The sequence below is a fragment of the Cebidichthys violaceus genome, unplaced genomic scaffold, assembly GCF_023349555.1.
Source record: "Cebidichthys violaceus isolate CVI_PGR_0920_01 unplaced genomic scaffold, fCebVio1.0.p SCAF_23, whole genome shotgun sequence".
NCBI lineage: Eukaryota > Metazoa > Chordata > Actinopteri > Perciformes > Stichaeidae > Cebidichthys > Cebidichthys violaceus.
This window is the reverse complement of record NW_027176406.1, coordinates 3673114-3693782: the sequence shown is the minus strand read 5'-3', so window position 1 is coordinate 3693782 and position 20669 is coordinate 3673114. Positions and strand designations below refer to the sequence as shown.

The window sequence follows — 20669 nt, the reverse complement described above, 5'->3', positions numbered from 1 at the left end:
CTTTGGGGGATAAGTATGACACCTCCACTGAACTTTCCCCTTTATGAAGCTGCAATAGCGCATGGCTTATTGTCAGCTAGACTGAGAGGAAAATCCAACCATGAATACTAGCTTAGTTTGGGGTTTAAAGGGCTTCCAGGGACGATATCCTTACCAAGCAGGTTGAGAGCTTATTCGGAGCGAGCTGCAGCTGCAGCGAGAGGGAACATGTAGCTAGAGGAAGCAAGCAGCTCCCAGCCCTCTGCTTTGTGTCTCCAGTAGGAGGAGAGAGGGCGGTAATGTTTGTGGAAGGCTTGCGATGAAACATGTGTCATATTGATCACTTTGACCATATAAGGACATGCCTGGGACAAAGGAGGTAGATGTCAGGAATCCTTTGTGTGTACATGCAGACTCCAGTACGCTTATTACCCACATACAGTAAGTGGTCATAACTGTGCACAATCAGACTAGGCGGTGGAGTCCTTGTGAGAGTGCCAACTGTGAGCGTCTGTGACCGACATGTACGAATAAGCAGCAAATGGCCAGAGCAGAGGGAGAGGCTGCCACAAGCACACAGAGTCATAGCAGTGTCCTTCCATGGTAGCGCTCTGTCTGACTTTTCCAGCATTACATCATTGCATTTCTTTACATAACTCTTATTGTGCTGCAATGTTGTTCTTTAGATAATCATAACCAGATTCAGTCATAAACAGTTGGCAGAAAAGGTTGACTGCTTTGATTTAATTTAATGGTAAAATGTATGCTGCTGCTTATTGTTTTAGGGCATTTTTTCATTATTAGTGAATGTTTGTTTCTGCTGTATTTGTCTTTTCAGTGTTGTACTTTCTAATAATATATATATATATATATATATATATATATATATATATATATACACATATACATATACACATATATATATATATATATATATATATATATATATATATAAAACGTATTTTTGTCTGAATTCTGCATTCATCAGTGTTTTTTTTCAATGTGACGCCGTCTACTCTTGCTGTATTCAAATTTGTGGCAACAATTATTTCATAACACGTTTTCCTGTTAACCCTGTCTATATGTTCCAAATGGTCAAACCCAGGTTTTCATGTTTTTGTGGCTGCACATATGGCTCAAATGGAAATATTTCAGATGTCTTTCGTATTATTTTATATCATTATATCATCATTTACAGACATATTTGGTATTTTAAAAATGTTTGGATCTCTGTTAGATAATCTTGCTGGAGTAAAACCTGCCAAATAGTTTTCAGAAGACTCATATTTGGGTGTTTATTTAATGCACTTCTGTAGCTAGAGACCTAGCCAAAAGCGTTGCACATTCACAACATACAGAGGAACTTCTGTGCCTTTGATGAAGCCTTTACTTTGTAGAATTTGTTTGCGCACCAGGAACTGTCACGCTCCCTTCTGACCAGGAGAGACGCTCCAGCCCAGGACCACGGCTGCCTGGGCTGCAGCTTAATACTCCTGCTACCATAGCCACATATAACCTGGCATTTGCTTTCTCATCCAATTTATGTCTGTGGGAGCTAGTGGGGCAGTTAGGGGTAAGAAGCTGACTCTGTGCATTAAGTTACTGTCGTGAGTCAGCCTCCCGAATAGCACCGCACAGACGCAGTAGGCAGGCTTTCAGTCTGTTATTCTGATATAAACAAAGAACAGCAAATTTGTGGAAATCATGTCACACTTGAAAACATCAAAAAAGCACACTAGACTTTCTATAGCTGTAAAAGAAAACAAGGAAAAACCCCTTCAGTGTAATCCCACTGTGATTTTATATAACCTAATGATCTTTGACAAGGAAGGACATTCAGGATCAATGGCTCCATAGCCATCAGCCCTATAGGTCCTGACTGCGTAATCATGGGTCATCAAACTATCAGTCTCTGTGATATATTTGAGCCCATGACACAGCTCATAGAACAGAACAGTACAAGGTCAAAGGTCAACAAGATCAGTTGCTAAGGGGTGAACTCTCCAAATTACAAGCTCACGTCCTGATTCAATGAGACAGTTACACATACAGTTAACATCACTGGAGGGGTCCCCTCATTCACTGGCATCAATCCCTCAGGACTCACAGAGACTCACATCCAGATATATTACACAGACAGACTCCCAGACGGGCAGACACCCACACGTACAACAGCCTTGAAAGGCTGCAGAGTAGAGCCACAATGTCCCTGTACACAAATGTACCATGGGTATGACGAACACTGCATTGGGGTGAGCTGAGGTGCTCTTCTTGCACAGTACTGACTCATCATGTGGACACGGTGCTCCAAATAGAGGGCCCAGGGCTTGGGAGGGACACCAGGGGAATGAGCCTACCACGGGACAAACCTCAACCCGTGCAGGAGACTACTACATGTGAATAAGTGTTGTAATTGTGTAACAGGGAGATGCGTTCATCATTGAGGGGAGTCCTGTTTTGCAACATGTAGAGGTACATAACAGGTGTTCCAGGTCCTGTGTTATAGTTACTGCCCTTTGATTTGACAAAAACTAACTTTTAGGCACAGTGGTAAATTTTAACATTTAGATGATATTTAATTTAGCTAGATGCTCATCAAATGTGCAATAAAATGCAGGATGGCTGTGTTAAAAATGCTTGTGTACAGTGAAGAAGGATAGCAAGAGTTAAATATTATAATTATAACAAAAGGTAAGAATTCAAAAGATTATGGATCTATGTAATCTAATTATTCAAATTGTGTATTTTCACATTCAATTAATTGTTAAATTTTCATTATATTAAAACCCATGTATAAACACACACACACACACACACACACACACACACACACACACACACACACACACACACACACAAAGTTATATTAATAAACAGAAGCCACAGGGGGTTTAGATAATGAACGTACTGTAAACGGTAGAGAAAAAGCTCTAATGAGTATATGTAAGGATATTAGATTTATTTGCTTCAGGATGAACTTTAATCAAGTGAAGCATACTAACATGTACATGGACATCTAAAACATAGTAAATTGCAACACAAAACTATTATAGTACATAATATCAATATTGTGCGTTTGTTTCATGTAAAGTAGTTATTGCATTTATTGAATTAATTCCTAGTTATTTTTCCTATTACTTTGTCAGCTAATCTCACGCATTACTCTTTCATAGACAGCCACTATCCATCAGCACACATGTACTTTCCCCCCATGAATGTCTGTATGAATGTCAGTACAGGCTTGGTGTAAACATTTCCTTCTTCACTATCATACTAATTCCCAGTTAGATCTCTGAGTGTTTTTAAAGTGTTTGTAAAAGATCGTAAAGCATATCCAGGAAAAGAAACTGTCAGCGCTTCTTCAGCTACAGCTGATTTAACTGTGATTCTGCTGATCTGCTGCCGTTAAAAAACACTCCTCACATCGACTTTACAATTTCATATGATTATGATTGCTCCCTTGTTTATGTACAGTGCTGCTTTATAGTGTCTGTCTGCGACGTTTAATGACAAACATAATTTGAAAAAGATTGTCTCCATCATCATGATGTCAAAAGGCATCCCCTGATATGACCACTGAATGTTATGTTATAATAAAAATCAATTAACTACAGTGGCACTATTCTATGTGAGTGCTTCAAGTAAATAACAGATTATCATGTTCTTATTATACATGTTTTTGCCACTAGATTCATGAAGTGAAAAATTATATTTTTGTAACCCTGTTTGTCTTGTATTCCCTTTCATAAAAAAGAGAACAAGAATGATGAATAGTCTGCTATGTCATAAATTGTATTATTTGTGTCTGTTTTCAAGTGTCACAATGCAGTTAGTGTCTAAGGTCCACATGGTGCTTATGCTCTAAGTCTATTCTCTAACTCTCTCGGGGTAGCATCTCAAACAATGGCATGAATGTTGCACAAGGCAAGCTTGAGTTACAAAAGCTATTAGTATTAAAACATTATCATTAAGATAATTAAGTTAACACTAGAAAGCAACAATTATATTGTAATGGTCATTCTTCAACGTATTACCAGGATAAAAATGAAATGGTTTTCTGACAAATGTGCTAAATTAAGAGATGCCAATCTCTCATCATGTTTTTCTTCTGAAACAGTGGAAAAATTTAAATTTCAATCAAGAAAATGTATACATTTATCTTGCATATAATTTGGAGTTAAAAATCAGAGTCGGTAAACCCAGATAGTTTGAGGCTTATTTTTCCACTCCAAAAGAAAAACTCAAACCTTCAAACATAGTGTGTGAGGAAGTTACATTTTTTTTAATTTTATATTAACAGAAATCATCAACAATTTAATCAGCAAAGACCAAAGTTATTCCCAAACTGGTAGCGGCAGAGTTTGAAGCTGCAAGCACCGCCAACAATAACGCGCTGCTGTGTGTGCGGAGATTTAATGCTGGCTTCGAAAAGCTTAATCACATAAAAAAGAAGAAAATGTACATGTAGCTAATAATTAATTGGGATGAGATCAAAATTCTGACACAATGATGATTATTGACGAAGAGCCATATTTAGTCAATAGTTTGTGAGTCTCTTTTTAACCATAACAAATAATAAATTAAAGAAATTAATAGATTCTCATACCAGGGCAACCCGAAGGCAACAACAAATACACAGATGATTTTAGTGTCTACAATCTCATTGATTAGAGTCAGTTACCAGAACCACAAATGCTTCCTTTAAACAAAAAACATAACAAAAGCTTGAGAGAGTTATGAGACAAATGTCTGGGACCTCTGAGCGTGTTCTGTTCAGGTCGATGTTCCTCCTACTGTACTTATTTGAGGGTCATTGCCACAGTGCCCTCTCGCTCTGTTCTGCCAGCGGCATCCTCAGGCTTCGCTGATGCCCCTCCGAGCCTCCACCTTGTCCCACACAGACAGCACACACCAAACTAATCTGCTCACATAGTAGCTGGCCAAACATCTGTCCGTGGTAACCCCCTGGATCGTCATATGTGGGTTAAATCGTGGCGCTTCGTAGTGACGCTAAGAGATCCCATATAAAACCAACAAACTTATATTACAAAAAGGTCTCCAGCCTTAGGCATGTGATATCACAATATGAGTGGAGATAAACTCTATAACAACGGCGTGTGGAAGACCAACCGACAGCAAATGCTCAGCTTAAAAAGAACAAGGGTTTTTTTATATTGCGGTTCCCCTTTTCCTACACTGAAGGCTGGATAAGCTCCTTTGTTAGGCACTCAGAGATATTCAAATCACCCCCAAAAAATCCTGCATAGCTAAAAATGGACTTCTTATCAACTTTTCTGGTTCTCTGTTTTTTTCTTTCTTTCTGAGGAGCAACTTTGTTAAAAAAAAAGTTCTTGAAGTGATTAAAAACAGGCATGCCGAGAGTGACTTTGCATTAAGTTGAGTTCACTCACACAGAAGGTTATCAGAGCTGTTAATCATATCCATTCCATACACTAATCTCGACCAGATTGTGTGGTGTATGAATTTGTGCAGACACACACACAAACACAGACATGAAACTTACTTGCAGGGTGATCAATGCACGCGACCATGACACACAAATAAATAATAAATTCCAAAGGTTTAAGTAGACAGTAAACCCCAATTCAGGCCTCTGGCTCATAAAACGTGTAGCAGAAGATGTAAAGGAATTCAAATCAGAAAACCTTACTAGTGAGGGATAAAAATAGAAGCTGCTGAACATTGTGGTCAAAAGTGAGCCTCGGCCTGCGAGAATCTCAAGATGAGGAAGTCTTTGCTGAGATGGATGAATGAGCTCTTCTTCTACTTACAGGAGGGAGGTGGGTTTGGAGGGAGCATTTCTCTCTCAGCGTTCATGGGAAACAAAAAATTCCCTCATTAACAGTGTCCGAAGGGGAGAAACGCAACGGTAAACTGGTTCCATATGTTCCAGGGTGAACCTCTGAGGCAGGAGCAGCCTCTCCGTGTGCATCTGTGCATTTTCTTCAGCTTCATGCAGATAAAGTATATAAATGTAAATTGTCTTTTTAGGGATATTAAGTTCATCAAAAGAGTACCAACGAGTTCAGGACGTCATTGTGCTGTCGCCAGACCTCGTAAATATTTATCCTTTGGTTCAGAGGTCTGATGGAGCTGATCTGTTACAAATGAAAGATTACTTCCTTTGCCTTCATTCAAAGTAATTTTGAAATGATCAAATACAAAAACAGAGTAGATGCAGACAGCAAACAAGCAGCAAGCAAAATGATGAAGCAGCATACTCACTCTACTCCTTCTCTCCCAGATACCAGGTACTGCGTCCTTTGTCTCTCAACCTGAGGCCCCTCATCTCTGTCCCCTCGTCTCACTTAGCTTCCTTTACACACCCATTAACCTCGGCTGACATCAAACAGACCTGACCTAAAATCAACAACGGCATCCAGACAACAAAAAACTCAAAACAAAACACCCGGCTCTGTGGCCGTCCTCTCATGAAGAGGCTCAGTGTGTGTGCTTAACCAAGGGTGAGCTCTTCCTGAAAGAGAGAGGAATGAGGGAGGCAGAGCATCTTGCCTCTCTCCCCGTGGTACTCAAAATGGTCCTCACTTACCCCCTCATCCCCTTCCAAACTGGGTCATGGTTGGGGGTGGGGATGGGTTTGTGTTTATATGTGTGGTGATGATGGAGATGAGGAGGAGGTGGTGGGGTTTTAATACCCCTTGGAAGGGTGAAGGGAAAGGGAAGTCTGACTGACAGACAGTGATAGGGTGGAAGAGGAAGTACGTGGTTTTGGAGGTAAAAGATACTCAACTCATCGACGTTGTGAGACCTCTGGCCACTGAGCACAACAGGACTCGGCTTTTAGGAAAGGGTAAGGCAATTAGAGGGCTGGGCTTTATGTTTCAGTAACACTGTTATAGTACATCTTATGTAGTCTATATGCATCCTTTTAAGTAGATCCTAATCAAATAACTTGAAGATTGCATTTTGTTAGAAAAAACATTTGGAGCTTTTTGTAAAAAGGAAAAAAAAGTTGATATATATAAAATATTGATATAAGATATAAAAGCTGATATATAAATATTGAAGTAAACAACGTAGGAAATGTTTGTACAAAAAAGTTTTAGTTGATACAAACTCCAGCTTCCATCAAACAGGGTATGCGCAAGTAGACAGGTAGGGAGGACGACAATGGTCTTATTCCAGTCCTGCGACAGCCACAGATACCTGTTTTTTTGTCCCGTTATTTTTTTTTTTTTTTGTCACAGCATGATTTATTGATTGCCGTCGGGGTGTAATGACAGTTTCATCTAACGTAACAAAGAAATGTTAGATAATAATAAATAAATAAATAAATAAGAAGATTACCAATCCTAGCTTTAATTTTCAGTATTTTCCTCATAAATCTAGTGGCCACGAGTTTCAAGTCCAATGTGTCAAAGCACAACAAATAATTGATGCCCAACATGCTGCTTGTTATGAATGCCAGTAGATTTTGGGGTACTAAGAAGGCCAGTGAGATGCCAACTAGAGAAGAAACTAACAACTAGTTCACACAGAAAGTTGTTGTAAAAGGACACTTTGAACTCTTTGAGATAAAAGTTGGGAAACGTCAAAATAAACCTGGCCTTTCTAAATGTTTGATGTCAACCACCCATACTGTTTGCAGATATATGGGTACTTGGCCATAATCCTCCCCATCAATTTCAGCCGCATGTCCTCCTCTCCATCACTCTGCTCCCTCCCTAAAGCCCCTCTCACAGAGTCATAATCACGCAACGCTACGAACAATGAAAGTTGTTCGTTTGATATTGTCCAAATCCACTCACCAGCGGTGGTTGCTCAAATTAGTACTGCACGCTATCTCAGCCTCTTTTCTTATCTCTTTCCTCTGAGCGGACCAATTGCTATCACCAAATTCCACATATCATGTGCTGAGAAATCAGAGGGAATAAATCCTCTTTAAATTCATATCATGTCACTCAAAGTCCACAGCTTTCGTTAAGTATTTTTTTCTTTAATGTACAGCTATTGCAGTTTTTCCATTTTGTTTTGATGAATGTGAAATTGAATAAGTGGTGAAATGTGTTTTTTCATCTTGGTAATAACCTTGAATAATTTGATATCCACATCTCCTTTAGATGTGAGTATTTCATGGGGCATTTCGTCAGTCATACAGATTTATATAGAAAACTGTACGAGATGTGATGATGATTTTGCTGCACATATGGCTATAACATGCGTACTAAAGAAGACTAAAGACAGCTATTCATACTAAAGGCCTTTTCCTATGTGGCTATGAGTGCTTTGACAACAAAATAAAAAAGTCCCCAGCTCAGTTCTGGCCTGGGTACCCCGTGTTCAAGCTCTACCTTGTGAATAACACACACTAAATTGCTATGCAAGCCTTTTTGTTTATTTTGTATCTGTGTGTTTGTTTATGCCACAATCGAGGTCATCTTTGCAGACTCAGCCAGCACAAGAGTGGAGATTATTTATTACTTTCATTTTTTGCTGACATAAAGTGGAACAACCCCCTGTTTCTGTCACTACATTAGCCTTTCCCAAGGAGGTTTAGCTCAGTGGTAGAGCATTTGAATGCAGATCAGGAGGTCCCCCCTTCAACTCTGGGTGCCCTCTTTATAAGGGAAAAATGAATAATAAAATTATATAATATTTCTTGTGATTCCACCTGTGACCTGTGAAATTCAAACTACAGATTAATGCAAAGTAGGTGTTTTTTTGTGGTATATTCAAATTGAATTAAGTATATTCAAGCATGCATCAAAACTAAATACATTGAATTTTTGAGTGTGCGGTTGATGTATGCTATCCTTCAACAATGCAATGCTCAAAGGAAATAGAGGAGCAGCTCACAACTATAAAAAAATAAAATAAAATATGTGGATGGTGGTGAATCAGCTCCAGAAAATTATTGATAAAAAAAAGTATTGAATCTTAAAAAAGACATTTTGTTTTTTGTGTTTGCAAAGTTTAACTGGCAAAGTTGTTGCATAATATTGTATTACTTCCAGTTAGTATATAGCGGTTAAGTGTGTGTATTTATACTGTATGGAACTAGACGTATGGACTTGGGTACCCGCAACAGTGTTAATATTAAATGATACAGCTCAGCATTATTGCTAATAGTTCTGATTAGCTGTTTACTACTTGATATAAACAATAATGCTGTAGCTTCTCCCTCTGTCATAGCAGTTTGCAGAAACTCTTAGAGACATTCCAGAGCAGTGCCAACTCATACTCATGATCTCTTTTGTCTTCAGTGCAGCACTAGACTGTTAATATTAGATGTCTCTAAACTGTAGTTGGTGTACACATGAGCTGCTCTGTTGGCTTCCTCACAGAGACAATATATATTAGACCAAAGTTAATAATGCGGTGCCAATCGGTTGACTCTGGGCGGCACTGTAATATAACCTCTGTATCTTTCATAATGCATTTCTGAGCGGATCTCTTTGAAATATTCCCAACCAGTGGAGATCAGTTTGTGTAGCCTGGTGGCCACTGAACAGTTCCCAGATTAAAAGGTAAAAAAAGGTTAAAAAAAAAGAAAAGTGAAGTGATATGTTATTTGGATCAAGTCTGAGTTCTATATGATCTTATTTAGGCTCTTTCTGATTTGTGTCAATGGCTCATAATATTTAGTGCAGAACTAACTGTGGTATATTAGCCTCCCTGGGTACAACTTTACCAGCCCTCTGTGCATAAGTCTAGGCTTCTGCTCCTCATGTATGCACTTGGACTACATAAAACAGTATTCAAATGATTGTATACAGTTGTGGTCAAAAGTTTACATACACTTGTAAAGAACATAATGTCATGGCTCTCTTGAGTTTCCCCGTTATTTCTACAACTCTGATTTTTCTCTGATAGAGTGATTGGAACAGATACTTCTTTGTCACAAAAAACATTCATGAAGTTTGGTTCTTTCATGACTTTATTATGGGTTAACAGAAAAAGTGATCAAATCTGCTGGGTCAAAAATATACATACAGCAGTGCTAATATTTGGTTACATGTCCCTTGGCCATTTTCACTTCAATTAGGCGCTTTTGGTAGCCATCCACAAGCTTCTGGCAAGCTTCTCGTTGAATCTTTGACCACTCCTCTTGACAAAATTGGTGCAGTTCAGTTAAATTTGATGGCTTTCTGACATGGACTTGTTTCTTCAGCATTGTCCACATGTTCTCAATGGGATTTAAGTCAGGACTTTGGGAAGGCCATTCTAAAACCCTAATTCTAGCCTGATTTAGCCATTCCATTACCACTTTTGATGTGTGTTTGGGGTCATTGTCCTGTTGGAACACCCAACTGCACCCAAGACCCAACCTTCGGGCTGATGATTTTAGGTTATCTTGAAGAATTTGAAGGTAATCCTCCTTCTTCATTATCCCATTTACTCTCTGTAAAGCACCAGTTCCATTGGCAGCAAAACAGCCCCACAGCATAATACTACCACCACCGTGCTTGACGGTAGGCATGGTGTTCTTGGGGTGAAAGGCCTCACCTTTTCTCCTCCAAACATATTGCTGGGCATTGTGGCCAAACAGCTCGATTTTTGTTTCGTCTGACCACAGAACTTTCCTCCAGAAGGTCTTATCTTTGTCCATGTGATCAGCAGCAAACTTCAGTCGAGCCTTAAGGTGCCGCTTTTGGAGCAAGGGCTTCCTTCTTGCACGGCAGCCTCTCAGTCCATGGAGATGCAAAACACGCTTGACTGTGGACACTGACACCTGTGTTCCAGCAGCTTCTAATTCTTGGCAGATCTGCTTTTTGGTGGTTCTCGGTTGACTCTTCACCCTCCTGACCAATTTTCTCTCAGCAGCAGGTGATAGCTTGCGTTTTCTTCCTGATCGTGGCAGTGACAAAACAGTGCCATGCACTTTATTCTTACAAACAATTGTTTGCACTGTTGCTCTTGGTACCTGCAGCTGCTTTGAAATGGTTCCAAGTGACTTTCCTGACTTGTTCAAGTCAATGATTCGCTTTTTCAGATCCATGCTGAGCTCCTTTGACTTTCCCATTGTAGCGTTTGTGGGCGTTTGTATCCAATGAGCCCGATTTAAATGGCCTCAGAGAAGTCACCAGCTGTAGTCACTCATAATCACTCACAAGAAGTTAAGAGGCCATGCTATGAAGCTCATTTCATTAGATGTTCTACCAGTCTGTAGATGTTCTACCAGTCTGTAGATGTTCTACCAGTCTGTTGTGGCCAGTGCACTGTACTTCGCCGTAGTCTGCTGGGGGAGCAGCATTGGAGCCGGAGACACCAACAGACTTAACAAACTGGTTAAGAAGGCCGGCTCCATCATCGGCTGTAAACTGGACAGTCTGGAACAGGTGGTGGAGAGGAGGACACTGAAGAAACTATCATCCATATTGGATAACCAGGACCACCCTCTCCACCACCTACTGCAGGGACAGCGGAGCACTTTCTCCAACAGAATGATCCAGCTCCGCTGTCATAAGGACAGGTACAGGAGAACATTCCTGCCTACTGCTATAAGACTGTACAATAAATCACCTCGGGCCAAATCAAATCGTTAAACCTCTGCACTACTGTTTATTTAGTTGATTTAATATTATTCTGTTCTATTCACTGTGTATATAGTGTGCATTTTTTATATAACATCTTTACTATATTATAACTGTATATATTGTGACATGTGTATCTTTCTTGTATTTTTCTTTTTATATAATATTAAGATTTTTTTACCTGTGACCTATTGCTGCTCTGTAACCTATTGCTGCTTGTAACAAAATAATTTCCCCTCGCGGGATCAATAAAGTTAGTATCTATCTATCTATCTATCTATCTATCTATCTATCTATCTATCTATCTATCTATCTATCTATCTATCTATCTATCATTGACACAACTTTCTAAGTCACCAAAATTGCTAATTCATGTTGCTGTATGTATATTTTTGACCCAGCAGATTTTGTCACTTTTTCTGTTAACCCATAATAAAGTCATGAAAGAACCAAACTTCATGAATGTTTTTTGTGACAAAGAAGTATCTGTTCCAATCACTCTATTAGAGAAAAATCAGAGTTGTAGAAATAACTGGAAACTCAAGAGAGCCATGACATTATGTTCTTTACAAGTGTATGTAAACTTTTGACCACAACTGTACATGCATGTGTCATTTGATTACACACATAATTCATACATACATATACATGCAGTCTGACAGCATGAGGATCATGTCAGATTATGCTGCAAAGAAACCTCATACCACTCCACAGCATAAGAGCAAGAGTTTTTGTGCTTGACGTTTGAACCAACGTATCAACACTCCTACTATGTTCTGCCTGAAATATTTGATATTCTGAGTGCATATAAACAGCTTTCAAAATGATGTATGTAGCAGCAAGTCATTAAACAGACTGCTCATAGATGGATTGAGGAGATTGTTGTTTCTTAACTCCCATAATCCTTCAGCCCGTCTGCATAAGCCAAACTAATTTGTCTCATTTGACAGTGTATCGTCCATGTAAACATCAAAGCACTTTTAAGAAGAGGTTTGAGTGACAGATTCGTCGGACGTCTTGTCATTTTTATTTTTTTCACATTACAGTTTCACTCAAGCCATAACAGCAATTTCTCTATTTTCGAGTTGTAGACTGACGGGTTGCTATTAATGTGCGTTGAGCCTGACACAGCAGTGTCATCATGAAATGGGGATTTCATAGAAAAGTTTTACTTCCTTGGAAGAAGAGCATCTTTGAAGATGACAACACAGTCCTCATCAACACGTGAAATGAAGTTTACCACCAGAAATTTTTATTTGAATGACAACTTCCTGATGGTACACTTTCCGAGGAATGATTTAAATCCAACCAATAAAACAAGCACAATTTTAAAACACTTCCTCCTCTGCGATCAAGTTCACGTAAACCACTCAGTGTTATGTCCCACACCAACATCACGTTTCAACTGTACTGATCCACCACGGTCACTGACTGAACCAGTAGCTTTAGTGGGGCTCTGCTCCAAATTACTGGTGACTGAGAGAGCCGTTTTCAGCTCAGCCGTGATACAAAGTATGTCACTTCCTTATTAAAAGCCTACGAAAAGACCACAAAAGTTACAGAAACAATCTCAGCCTGATAAATATGTTGACATTAATAAGCTGTTGAGCTATTAACCTTACGTACAGGGCTTGTATAGGCTAGTTTTGTGCTGGGCTGAGACTAGCAGTAGACTGAAAGTACTGAACTGAAGATAGTCAGAATCAGTGCTGAGCGTTACCGTTTAAACGTTGATGTGTTTGCTTACTGGGGAACGTACTGAAGAGCATTTGAAATGTGTTGTGACTGCTTAGCTTAGGGAAACAAATGAACGAACGACATAGTCAGAGACAACAACTCTTTGAACTGAACTGAATGAAATGATTTGGGATTTCCATCTCTAGTTTCAACAGGCATCACATTGCAGATGAGAGAGTTAAAACATTATTTAATTAGTAATCTTTACTGTAAGCCACATCTCCTTCTAATTTAGTCAAACAGTGACCCTCTCTGCATAGAGAGCCACAGGAGTAGCTGTTACTGTAAACTATGTGTTTCGTGTAAATATTAATGTGGCAACAAAGATAAAATTACATAAACAATAAGTTAGGTGGAGCCTCCTGTTCTCTTTGTTCAACTATGTAGATGTGGATTTAGTTCAGGATAAGTAGGGGGAAGATGTGTTTCAAGATATTATATGTGTGTTGCTTATAAAGCCAAAGAAAGACACATATCATGTGGGCCCACTGCCCAGCATGAAGAGAGAAACCAGGGAGCAACTGAGACTGTCTTGGCGTTTGGGTCGGGTGAGCAGCTTCCAGTGGGATTAATGTTTGAACACCATTTTGCCTAATTACATCCCACTGGTATAAGTCATTGGCCAAACATTTGACAGCAGATCAGGAGGTCTCCTGTTCAACTTTGGCTGCCTCTCTTGTTTACACAGTGATAGTATGGATTTTTTATGTCCGTGAATCCAAAACCAAAGTGTGAGCAGACTCAGTGAGAAGCACTGTAAGCACGGTCAATAAGTTCTTTCACTGACCAAAAAAAATCAACTTGTATTTGTTTGAAGTTGAAGGATTGAGGCCAAGAGTTTACAATGTTCCTTAATGTCCAGTCAGGCATAAATAGCAATTTGACAATCAGACGGTATAGCTCACTGGTAGAACATTTGATTATTGATCAGAGGTCTTGATATTTAAGACAAAATCAACACCTGATAAGAGTCTGAATGAGGAGGAATAGCTCAATGGTTCCCAGTTCAATGCTGTGGTCCCATATATAACCTGTAGGTGTCAACATGGTGTGGAAGCACTAGAATATATAGCTATCGTGGTCAAACACATTTCACAAGCAGAATATACATCAGCCACAATAAATGCATCAGACGACTCAACAGGGTAATCTGTAAGGCAACATTAATGTGAAACGGTTTACTTTTTTAAATTATCTTCTGTTAAATTGCAGCAGTATCCTCACAAGCTGTTGCCTCAGTACAAAATTACCTCATTGAATCAATATAGATGCAAGATGCTCACGGCAAGTAAAACAGCATGTATCTGATCATTTTATTTAGTACTGTGTAATCACTGCTGCTGATTAGTGCTGGAGCCAGAGGGGGGGATTTATTAGTTTAATTACCTGAAGTGGAATGTGCGTTGTGTCTTGCTGGACTGGAAACCTGTAGACTTTCAGAACGCACTGGTACATAGTTTCCCAACAGTCGCTGCGATGTTACTTATATTTAGGACCAAAAATGACAAAATAAATGCATAAATAAATACAGGAATAAATAAATACTTAAATAAATGTGTAAATACAGAAATACATATTTAAATGAATGTTGAAATGAATGCAAAATAAATATGATATATATAAATATATATAATATTAAATCATTTAGCTATTAATTGTTATGTATTTATTTCAGCATCAAAGTATTTTAATTGTTTTGTGTTATAGATGAGTGAATGTCAGGAATCATATGGAGTCATATGTCCTATGAGAGTTGAACGAGGGACCTCTTGATCTGCAGTCCAATGCTCTACCACTGAGCTATACCCCTTATGCATTACTGTGAGGCTCGCTTGAGGAAACATATTAGCAAACAGTAGAGGGGCTTCAAGCTCTATGGAAAAGCCATCAGAGGTTGCAGCTCTTTAGATCCAGATCATGTTGATTTCATCTCTGCTTAACCTTTTCCATATAACTCCGTTTCTTGTTTTTAATTTGTTGACCACTGACTCTGTAAAATTAGTTTATGAGAGCCATGTATCGCAGCCCGGTACAATAGACGTATATGACCTTGTATTGTTACTGTCACGCTCATGTGGTTATAGATCAGTGTTGGAACACTCTTGGTACCACTTCTGCTAATACACATTGTATACAGTCATAGCTGTGACGCCATCTGAGTCTATGATAAATCATTTTATTTATCTTGTATTTTTTCTTGTATTTTGGGTTTCTGGCAGCTTATACTCTGTTATATTGACAGAATGATGAGTCAGACTTGTAGCTGAGTTTGTGCTGAAAAAAAGACAACCGACTTGTGAGGTAAAGAGGACAGTTTGAATTATTCTGAAAGATACAAAGAGACAAATTAATACATATAAAGTTTGCAAAAATGAGCCAAAATGAACCTAGTGTTCAGAGGGCTAGTTACTGATAAAACCTCTTTGTATGGTATGTACACACTATATCTGTGGTGCAATAGCTGAGTGGTCCACAAATGTAATGATGGAAATCTTGCAATTTAGTGACAATATATATTTTTTAATAAAAAAACAAGTATCATTACACTATAGTGAATATCATTTGCAACTGGAGCTATTAAATGTAGAGTTATGATGAGGGGTTATAACTCAGTATGAGCATTTGACTGCAGATTAAGAGGTCTCCAGTTTAACTCTGGATGCCCCCTCATTAACAAAGATTAGCATTTTATTGCGCAATATTTCTGCTTTGCACAGATAGAATTGATAAAACAAATTTTAATAAATTGTCTTTCCTTGCTCAGCATTAGTTTGTGCATTTCATTTATTTTCCTAACCTTTTCTTTTGAACCCCCTATAGTTAATTGCAATACAAAACAGATGACTACATATGTTTTGGGGATTTGTCTCCATCACATGTACAGCAGTGGGACTGAGCCACACTTTATTTAATACTTTGCCATAAAAAGTCTTTAACTCATCAGCCTTTGAGATTCTCATCTCTAATTAACGAGGAGACAAGTTAACCTGAGTTGAACGGATGGTCGTGCGTCTCGGTGAGCATGTGTTCGTTATCATTCACAATCATGCGTGCCAAGACACACATGCACACACTAGGAGGCTATCGTCTCCTCAGGCTCAGGCTCACCTGCACGCTCAGAGACTCATTAGAGAAGGAAGGAGGAAGAGCAGGCAGGAGGAAAGAGCTAAGGGAGGGAGGGCAGAAAGAGGAGGAGTCGGAGGATCTGTGTGTGAATGAAGGCAGTGTGTGTGTTGAAAAATGTGTCCCAGTAGCCAAGTTAAAGGACATTGCTAAAGCAAAGTGTTCCTGAGGGTAAAATATGCTGTGTGCATGTGTGTGTGTGTGTGTGTGTGTGTGTGTGTGTGTGTGTGTGTGTGTGCGTGTGTGTGTGTGTGCCTGGATGCCTGGGTGTGAGTCAGGCTAAGAGTGATTCAGAATTAGATGTTTCTTGTTGTGTCTTCAGGCGGGGATGGAGCGTATTCGATGTGTGGATGTGTCTACATGTGTAGGTGCATGTGCAGAGCACCTTTGCCTTTGGTGACAGGTTTAGAGGGCAGAGAGAGAGAGAGAGAGAGAGAGAGAGAGTGTGTGTGTGTGTGTGTGTGTGTGTTCTTGTTTAAACCTTTTAATGTGTGTGCTGCACAAGCTACTGTACATGTGTGTTATTCTTATTCATATCATTCACATTCTCCGGGGAAGTGGCCAGTCTTTCATTATACTGCGTGTTCACTTCTCTGACAGATCTGTTCCTGAGGCGGCTGCTGCTGTTAAATATCACACACCTGGATGCACAGCGTGTGCCACTCCCTCTCTTTCAGTGTCTTCTAAGACCCTATTACCACGCTAATAATATGTCCAACAAATCACACAGCACTTTCACCTTGATGAGTCTTCGTCAGAGAGGCCATATAGCACATACGGGATTAGGGATGACTATCTTTAATACCGCAGGAGCTGAAAAGCCGGGCAGAGGGAAGACGGATGAAGGAGAGAAAGGTTTCTTTTAATAACGTCCCAAATATATATATATATATATATATATATATACTGTATACCACTGCTAGTTTCAAAATGCATCTACTGTTTCTGTTTGTGCTGTGAAATGGGAAATGGGAATTGGTGAGTACAAGTTGGATTTAGTTTATGTATATATGTGTGCATTTTTTGGTTTATATGAAACAGAATCTGATGACTGAAGAGCAAGAAAGCTGGTTTGATAGCCATTGATATTTTAACAAACCAAGCAAGCCAGGCGAGAAATATTTAATGAAACTCATCACCTTAATCTTCAGTCAAACATAAAGTAGTGGATCTTGGAACACATAAATATATCTTCTTGATATAATAATTTAATAATTAAACTTTCACATTACATCATATTTAATAAGGTCTGGAAAATCTTAATATGGAAGGTAAATATAAACAACATCTATCAAATAAATGTAGTGGAATAAGAAGTACAATAGTTCCCTCTGAAGCGCAGTGGAGACAAAAACGGAAATCACTCCACACATGAAAACATGACACAAATGCCACCTGATAACAATCAGTTTCATTAGTAACACACAACCCAGTCGATGCAAACGTATCGATGTTGTGTGAGTTATGAAATGTTAATTTGTTATTTGCAATTCTGAAAGTGGAAATGGGTGCACATTCATTTTGAATTGCAAAATATTTTTTAGCAGTATGCAAAAGATTGTAATTATTATAATTATTATTATTTTGCAGATCTTAAATGAAGTTGAACTGGCTGTATAGGCCTGATGCATCCACTGTCCTCGCCTATGTGTTTGTAAAGGACTTTGGTAGCCCACTTATGCAGCTGGATTTGCATTGAGTGAATTGAAGCGAAATATTTAAATGGCATCAGTCTTGCTATTAAAGCTAAGCAAAACATCAGACAAACAGGGGGGAGCATATCTCTCTCTCCCTCTCTCTCTCTCTCTCTCTCTCTCTCTGTCTCTTTGTATATATATGTGTGTGTGTGTGTGTGTGTGTGTGTGTGTGTGTGTGTGTGTGTGTGTGTGTGTGTAGAGGAGCAGGGGGAGTACTGTCCCTTGCCTATGTTCAGTGTGTGCAGCAGCTGCAGCTTTCAGCCTCAGTCTACACTGTAGGGGCCATTCTGCTGTTTGAAAGACTGATAGCTACAAAGAGCAGAATGGTGATGAGAGATGACTCCGAGGAGAGCGCTGATGGTGCGTTTCAAACACACTCATTCCCCCTCTACGTGTTGCAATTCAACATTTGTATGAAGCGAAAACAAAAACCTCGGTTCCGGGTCAAGGATTCAGAGCAGGCTAAAAAAATAAGGGTTGCACCATTAGGAGCTGTTTTTGGATGAGGCGAACACGAGGGTAACGCGGCCATCAAAGCGTGTGTCGATTTCACAACTGGCCAGAGGGCAGGGAAATCTTGACTGAATTTGGAGAGAGTAGTCCCCTCCCTCCTTCCTTAATACGAGGTCTTATCCTTTGTTGTCCTCTGTGCGTGACACAGGATAAAAAAAAGACCATGGATACAGATGCTGACCTACGCCTGATGCACACATATGTTACAGAGAAAAACCCTGCAAGCGAAGCAATCAATTCTCACACTCTATAGAAACAAATAGGCATGCATATACACCTAAACACACAAAGGGAGCTAAACACGCATGGCGCCCACAGTCTAATGAGACAGAATTGAAGAGAGGGCATGAATAGAGTGCCCTGTTTCAGCCGATGGTACCAAGTGCTGTGCAGAGACAAAGCTCTCTTGCAACACCCCCATCCATAGTCTGGCACTAAGGGTAGAAAATGTGGTAGCTTGCAAGCCAGCGCACAGTATAGAGATATTAAAATATCAGAAAGCAGGGGGGACTCGGCACACTACTATCCTTCCTCACCATCCCCCACCTTCCTCCCTGTGGGCCCTCGCAACCCGCCCCCACAAATCCCAGCACACCCTCACCCTTCTGCTAACCTCCCTCATTCTGCTCTCACTACTGTTCTCTGTCCCCATCCCCCTCTTCCAAACCTTCACTTCCTCATCATCATCCACGAAGGACCAAAATGACAGACACTCTTTACACATCACTTACACCACATGCCACTGGATGAAAATAATGGTTCATTCCAAGCTGAAGGTAATATATATACATGCGATGCCTCTGGGCCAGTAACCAGCTATAACCCAACCACAACCCCTGATGATGATATAAATAACAGATTTGACCTTGATTACTGCAACTTGTGTTTTTTTTCATTATTGATTAATCTGTCAATCCCCTTCTCAAATAATCGTTTGGTCAGAAAATAGTAAAACATATCCGTCACAATTTCCTAAAGCCCAAAGTGATGTTTACAATATGCTTGTTTTGTCTGACCAACAGTCTGAAAGATATTCAGTGTACAATCACATGAATCAAGGAAAAGCAGCAAATCTTCACAATAAGAGCTGAATATTTAGATTTTGTTCCCCATAAAAACATTGTTAATTGTCTGGTGACACCTCAGATTGACCTACTGACCCCAGATTGAAAACAACTGCTCCAGTTTGTGACGAGGCAAATCTAAAGAGTGATCATTTTTTCTTTCCCTGTTTTATTTGAATTTAGTTTGGGGGAAAAAAAATAAAATGAGTAAGATATTACCAATGCATTGAAATAGAGTGTAGCTCAGTGGCAGCGCATTCACCTGCTGATCAGAAGATCCCCAGTTCATCTCTGTGTGTTCTTGCTCTACCAACTTTTCTTTTTGTTCTGTGCCGAACGCTGTATAGCCAACATTTCTAACAGTGTGTGGAATGTGAGAAGTGGATTTAAAAGCAGCAGACACTTCCGAGTTCAACTCTAGATGCCCCCTGAAACTGTATAGATATAACTCAAGTACAATTTTTACTTTGTCCTGTCTGGGAATGGTGTTTATGTACATAGTAGCTCTGTTTTGAGTGTCCATGGCAGCCACTGAGTAGCAAACAGAGACGAGATAACGGTTTCCAAGTGAGAGAAGAGAGAAGAGAAGAGTGTGAGTGCGGACGAAGAGGTCTACATTTTTCTTTCTGCATCACTTTTTTAAAACTCCCCCCCTTGTAACTGCATGTTCATGGGAAGTGTAGTGTCCAAAATGTAAACCTTCTTTTCAGAGGAGACACCTCTTTCTCTAAACAAAGATTTTTCACAAAACCATCCTGAGAAAAAAAGGTATAAATAGCAGAGGGTGATAAAGCTACATTCAAATGATTATGATCTCCTATTTACTTAAAGAAGAACAAAGATTGCCCTCAACCCCCTTGATCTTGATCTTTATGAATGGTTTCTGAGCGCAATGGTAGTTGAATGGTTACACACATGCCACAAAGTCACTGGTGTAATTCCAGCCGTGGACCTTTGCTGCATGTCATACCCCCTTATCCCCTGTTTGCTGTCTGCCTTTTCACTGTCACTGCCAAATAAAGGCCAGAATGCCAAAAAAT

General features: G+C 39.5%; 1 protein-coding gene across 2 annotated transcripts in view; it reads right to left on the bottom strand.

Moving 5' to 3' along the window:
• gjc1 (gap junction protein gamma 1) overlaps positions 1-20669 on the bottom strand; it is a 43009-nt gene that overhangs the window by 5883 nt on the left and 16457 nt on the right. Inside the window, exon 1 of one of the 2 annotated variants that reach the window (XM_068718899.1) lies at positions 6226-6280. The exons of the other annotated variant lie outside the window; for it this stretch is intronic. The gene's annotated coding sequence lies outside the window, so the exon portion shown is untranslated. Of the gene's footprint in view, positions 1-6225; positions 6281-20669 lie in introns of those variants that run through there. 2 annotated transcript variants of the gene reach the window in all.